The sequence below is a fragment of the Cornus florida genome, unplaced genomic scaffold (genome assembly GCF_030987335.1).
Source record: "Cornus florida cultivar Cherokee Brave unplaced genomic scaffold, ASM3098733v1 CherokeeBrave_3.0.0_Hap2_Chr01, whole genome shotgun sequence".
NCBI classification, from domain to species: Eukaryota; Viridiplantae; Streptophyta; class Magnoliopsida; order Cornales; family Cornaceae; genus Cornus; species Cornus florida.
In genome coordinates, this window is record NW_026775571.1 from 19,478,113 (window position 1) to 19,484,771 (window position 6,659).

Sequence of the window (6,659 nt, forward strand, 5' to 3'; positions counted from 1 at the left end):
AGTCCGGACGAAGGAGAAACGGCATGACAAAGAAAAACGAGCACTTAAGGCAAAAAGGGTAAACTAGTAATTATCCAGGAAGAATCTGGTGCAACCGAGCACACTGTTGGAAAGACAACAAAAAATTAGTCAAGTTCAAAATAAAATTCACCTGAATCGGAATCCGGACGAAGGAAAAAAGCCCAAAAGAAGAGTTGACGTCGCGACAACCCGACGAGGGGCCACGACGGCCCCATGCACATGCCCATGCGTGCACCCATGCATGCCGCGCGCGCGCCGGTGCACACATGGCTGGCAGCAGCAGCCCAAAAGCTGCTATGTGGTTATTTTTCAGAAAAATCCAGAATAGAGGCTGAATTTGGAGGCCTAGATGAATTTTTTTGCAAAAACACAGAGAAGAAACCCCCATCAAAATTGAGTTTTCTAGGTAACTCACAAGAGAATAAAAAAAAAAAACGCAATGTAGAATGCCCGAAATGCCCCTCCATGAAATCTGGTCATGGAGGTCCAAAAATCTGCTATTTTGAAAACTGAGAACTGAACTTCGTAAGCGATTTCCGATATCAAGATGACATTTTCTGGAAAAACACGGAAAAGAAACCCCCCTTAAAATCATGTTTTCTATTCAACCATGTTGAAAGAAGAAAAGAAAACCACCGTGAAAAGTCTAGAATACCCCTAGATCAGAATATGCAACAAAAACGCAAAATGAAATCGTAGGAGGCTCAAAACACAAATGATAAGGTTTTGCCCGGAAACGACCATGCACGCAAACGTAATTTACCTATTTGGACATGCTACAATGGTCCACGACTTAAAAATACCACCGATACAAAATCCGACCCCCCAACGGGCAAAAAGGCAAAAATGGAACTTGGAATGAAAACTCGGAATCCAAAAATACAAAACAGGATCAAATGACCGTTTGGCCCTGGGCCACATTTCAAACATGATTAATAAGACCCTATGAAAGAATGAAAATGGAATTCCCACACCCGATGCAACCATGGTGAAGCAATGACTTGCGATTTTTCAAGATTTTCACAATATTTCACGAAGTTAAAAAGTACATAGAATACAATATACATGTCATTGGCCTCCGGCCTCATCTCATACATATCGATTACATTGAAAGGAGTGAACTTAAGTACACATTACATACATGGAATCAAATATACATATTTTGACATATAAGTCTACAAAATGACATTTCATGCTAACATTTGCATGAAATGGAAACTTGAAAGCTACACGACATCCAAGGAATGCTAGGCTTCACGAACCAAGTCTTCGTACCTGAAATATGCCCCAGTATCGTATGGGCGAGTAACATAAAGCTACTCGTAAGAGATGAGCATGCATGGACCTAGCATTTTACAAATTTATCACCTTAAGGTGAAACATGTTAAAGGGGCTCATGCCACCTAATGTCTATGTCCAAGTGAGACTCGGGGAGCATCCTAAGCTACCTTAGAGTCTAAGCAACAAGAATTATGATATACATACGTGTATGAAACGAATCATGGTTGGGATAATCCAAAGAACACGACAAGAAGAATGCTTGAGCATAGATTAATATGAATTGCATTTTCAATGCAATTGAACTAGGTCTAGAGTAATCCATACAACATGACAAAAGCATATTTGAACACAAGTTAACAAAAATCACATTATCCATGCAATTCAATAACAAAAGAGTATGTTATACAATACAACAAGGTTTAAGTTCTCAAAGCCATCAACTTAGAATATAAAGCACAAAATAACAGTAGTGGTTTATGCCACCTAACGTCTATGTTATAAAAGAATCAATAGGATCAATCCTAAGCTTTATTAGAACGTCAAAACACGATTTTCAATATCGATGCAATTTAACCAACATTGGAACTTCCAATACAATGCATAAAGCACAATTTCGCAAAGTTAACATCCTGTAACTTAAAATGGAATGACAAATAAGAAACAACAAGTTACAACATCATCTAGTTATCAACTTAAAAATGAAATGCGAAATCAAACAAAGTGGATACTCGGACGTCACGCCAGATCAGACCGACAACATAGTTACTTTAGGGTTACTAGCCCATGGGTAACCTCCCTATGTGCGCACTAGACTATATAGAGGGACTATCCCCCTGTACTAGAACCACGTCCTAGCCATAGTCAAACAACGACATCCCCAAGTTTCCAAAATCAACAAGTTGTGCAACAACGCATATATCAATAGGGATATGTAAGATAATCAACTATCTACCAAGCACAACCAAATTTAGAAACCTATACAATATATGCTCTAAGTCCACAACTAATATGATTTGATGAATGTCGAATCTTCAGTGTGCGATTCGTTACACGCTATGCATGAATGATGTTAAATACAAATTGTGCAAATCATTACACAAGGCAACAATATATTCAATAAGGAAAACATATTCTCATAAGTATAAACATAGAAACTATGTTATCCAATGCTCAAAACATAACCAAATGAATATACAACAAGTTTAAGTCCATGATTTGAATATAGAAACCACTTCTAAAACACAACTAGATCATGGAGCAAAGTGATAGAATTTAAATAGATAAACACAATTAAATTCTATAAATTCCGATTTAATTCCAATTAACCTCAATTTAACACATGTTAAAGGACATAGCAAGGTCATCACCTATATCCATTCTAAAACTCAATTAGGTTGTTAGAACAACAAAGTAGAACTTTAGTTAAATCATGCTAATTTAAATCCCAAGGTTCTAAAACAACTTCTAATAGTCCCAAATTAATATATACTAGTAAACAAGTCATGGCCAATACAAATATCAAGTTAAAACCTTAATTAAGTTAATGGGACCACGAAATAGATTTTAATTAATTCTTTTAATTAAAATCTCTAGATTTTTCAAACTTAACCAAATGCTCTCAATTTAACATATCTTAGAGAACATGCCAAGGACTAATGTAATATCACATTTCAAGCTTATTTCATGCAAGTTACACCTATGTAAATTAAACTTTCACTAAAGTTGAATATAAAATAAAGGTTGCAATTCTCATGCAATTAATCCCAATTTAATACATGTGAATAACCACACCAAAGCTTAATTTTCTAGCATGCCACAATTCAATTCCAAGTTATATATCACCATGAGGATTAAATCTTAAACAAGGAAATTAATTAAATGAAAGGTTTCAAAACCTCACCGAATATTCTAAATCAAATATATGTGAAGCTATATGGCATGTAGATCAAGAATATCAAGTCGGAATTAGAATGGAGTGGATAGTGCACTCGGGGCAAATTAATTAATAATTACTAATTTTCAAAACACCTCCAAATACTTTCAAATTCAACTATGTTGGAGAGCATGCTAAGGCCTAATTTAGTATGCTAACACATATTGATTTTAAGCTAGTTAAGGACATGTGAATTAATCTTTCACCTAAGATAAATATTAAATAAAATCTTTAATACTTATTCAAATATTCCAATTTTAATACACGACAATGAACATATCAAGGGGCAATATAAAATTATGCTACATGTTTAAACCAAGTCATGAGCAACCGGGAAAATTAGATCCCGTACAAGAAAAATAAATAATAAAATCTCTAGATTTTATATTTAATCATGCAAACAAGTAGTATAAGCATCACAAGCATGCTATATAACAAGAATTTAAACCTAGAACATCTCCTACCTTAATTTGGGATGAAAATCCCAAAAGCCCACCAAAATAAAAGTGCTCTGAATTCGACGATACCGAGAGGTTTTGTCGGGGACAACACCGTGGACAAGAATCCGCAAGAAGCCCCATGAAAATCATAACTGGACCTCAAAACCAAACTCAAGAAATGGTCAAAACTGAATTCTAATAAGGGGGAAAGGTAGAGCATGGCGAGGGGAACAACAAACGTTAAGGCCGAAGACTTTCCATCAAGGAAAAGTGAACCAAAAGAGGAGAGAGAAGATGGCAGCACCCCTTGGGCTGCCATGGGAGCTCCAGGTCATGCATGAAGAGGGGAGAAGATGAAAAATGAAATATCTCACCCCCCTTTTATAGAAATCTCAAAAAGTGCCCCGAACGGGCCCCGCCGGGTCCGAAAAAGTAAAATTTGAGCAAACGCGCTCAAATGGCAAAACTTTGTGAACAAAAAAGATTCAAAATGATAAAATATGAACAACAGAAGAAATGGTGTTGAGAACCAAGTCCCAAGCAGAAAGTTATGCCCAAAACAAGTTTGGCACAAAGCGGGGCCAAAAACCCTGAAACTGGAAAACATCGACCAAGAGGAAATTCCAAGAATACACAACTTGATGAAATGTGAAAATCAATCCCGTACGAGGATCCAGACTCAAAATAAGACATTTTGCAATAACTTTCATTAATTGCACAATGGCCCCTCCAAAAAGTGAAAACTGCACTTATGGCCCAGAATGAAAATATCTTCCAAAAATATTTTCTTAAAAACCCCTGAAATAAAATATCTTTAAAAGATATTTATGAAAAACACCCCAAGAAAAAAAAATAATTTCAAATAACTTTGCATCCATGCCCCCTATGGACACCGGGAGCAACCAGAGTACTTTCTTGCAAAAGTAAAGATAAGTATTTCATGGAAACCACTCAAGATGAAGGCACGTGAAGTCAAAAACCAACTCCGAGCATGAGAAGTGAGGTTGTGCCAAAAACTGACAAACGGAGATAAGACAGAATAGGGAAAAGGACGAAATAGCGCATAGTATCGAAAAACAAAAAAAGTAAAAATGACTCAGTCCTTAAAGGAAGTTGTCAATCCACGGAAAAGAGTCTTAGGAACCAATTCTAAGCACTCGAGATGACACTAAGCGACACAAAACAGAGCTCAGAAGAGAAAATTAAACGAAAAAAATTCATTCGTAAAATTTCAGGAAAAAGGAAAGGAAGGCAAATGACCGGGTCGTTACAACCTACCCTCCTTAAAGGAATTTCATCCCCAAAATTAGGAACATACCAGAGAGAATAGAATAATGATCGAACAAAAGGTCAAATCAAAGGACCACTCACAACGCACTGAAGGACAAATCCTGAAGTCTAAAGATCAGCTGAAGGAACACGAAACCATGAACTGAGACAACACCCCATACGAATCGGCACGTTAACTCAACGTCAACTACCGAGAGAATCCCAAGACAATGAAACGTTGAAACATGATAGCAGAAGAGAGTGACAAGGCAGTACGAACAGTGACCAGAACCCACCCACACTTACTCGTAAGCAAGGTAGCATGACAGTATAAGGCACTAGTTCGTAACATGCCCCAGAAGGGAACTTTTCGATACAAATGACATCAATGTCAGAAATGATCATTACCAAAAGCTCTGCAGGAACCAGGTATTTGCGAGAGTTGGGGTAGCTAATCCCAAAACTCTGAGAATAATGACACTGGTACCATTACACTTAAGGCCTTAGATCTAGAAGCCACAAAGGAAAAGGAAATGAAACGGTGCCTCCCTGGCCCACGTCTCACTCCACCAGATAAGAAATGCGATTCTACACTCACATGAGCCTTACTCGCATCGATTGACAGAACAGACAAGAAGGTTCCCTACATGGGTCCTTACGGAATGAATTTCTCCTATCCAAGAAAGAAACTCATGAAACAAGAATGCATCCAAGGGACACGATAGATCCTAAGAGACACTGTCAAAACCAAACATAAAGTAAATAGCTAGCATGCAACATAGCAATGGACTATCTACTCAAAGTGCCACATAAGCAAATAGACATGTTATCAAATCAAACATGTTATCAAGGGCATATATACATATAAAGTATGCTTAACAAATAATTGATGTCTCAAAACACCTGAACATGTGAACATATTATCATACAAGACATGTTATCAAACAAAGCATGTTTGCAAGATATAAATGACACATTAGAGCAAAACAACGTGAGCATGATATGCACCCAAAACCCGTCGTCCAAGGTATTCGAACCCGGATGCTCTGATACCACCTGTGACGACCCCGATTTTTAAGCTAGCGTGTCATGTGATGAACCAAAGGTTGACCCGATAACGGATCCGAATGCGGAAGCGAAAATAGAAAACAAGACTCTAAGAAGTCAAAGTGACTTTCCATGAGGTCGTGGAACTCAACAAGAACTAATGCGGGAACGAATGATCAGAAAAAGACCGAACAGGCACCCAAGGGCAAAATGGTCATTTTTGAAAACTGTAGATTCGGGTACCACCGAGTACACCACTGGAAGGATAACAAAAAACTAATCAAGATGGACTCAAGAATCGCATGATTCGGAGTCCAGACGAAGGAGAAATGGCATGACGAAGAAAAACGAGCACTTAAGACAAAAAGGGTAAACTGGTAATTATCCAGGAAGAACCGGGTGCAACCGAGCACACTGTTGGAAATACAGCGAAAAATTAGTCAACTTCAAAAAAAATTCACTTGAATCGGAGTCCGGACGAAGGAGAAAAGCCCAAAAGAAGAGTTGACGTCGCGGTGGCCCGACGAGGGGCCACGACAACCCCATGCGCACGCCCATGCGCGCGCCCATGCACGCCGCGGGCGCGCCAGTGCACACATGGCTGGCTGCAGCAGCCCAAAAGTTGCTATGTGCTTATTTTTCAGAAAAATCCAGAACAGAGGCTGAAT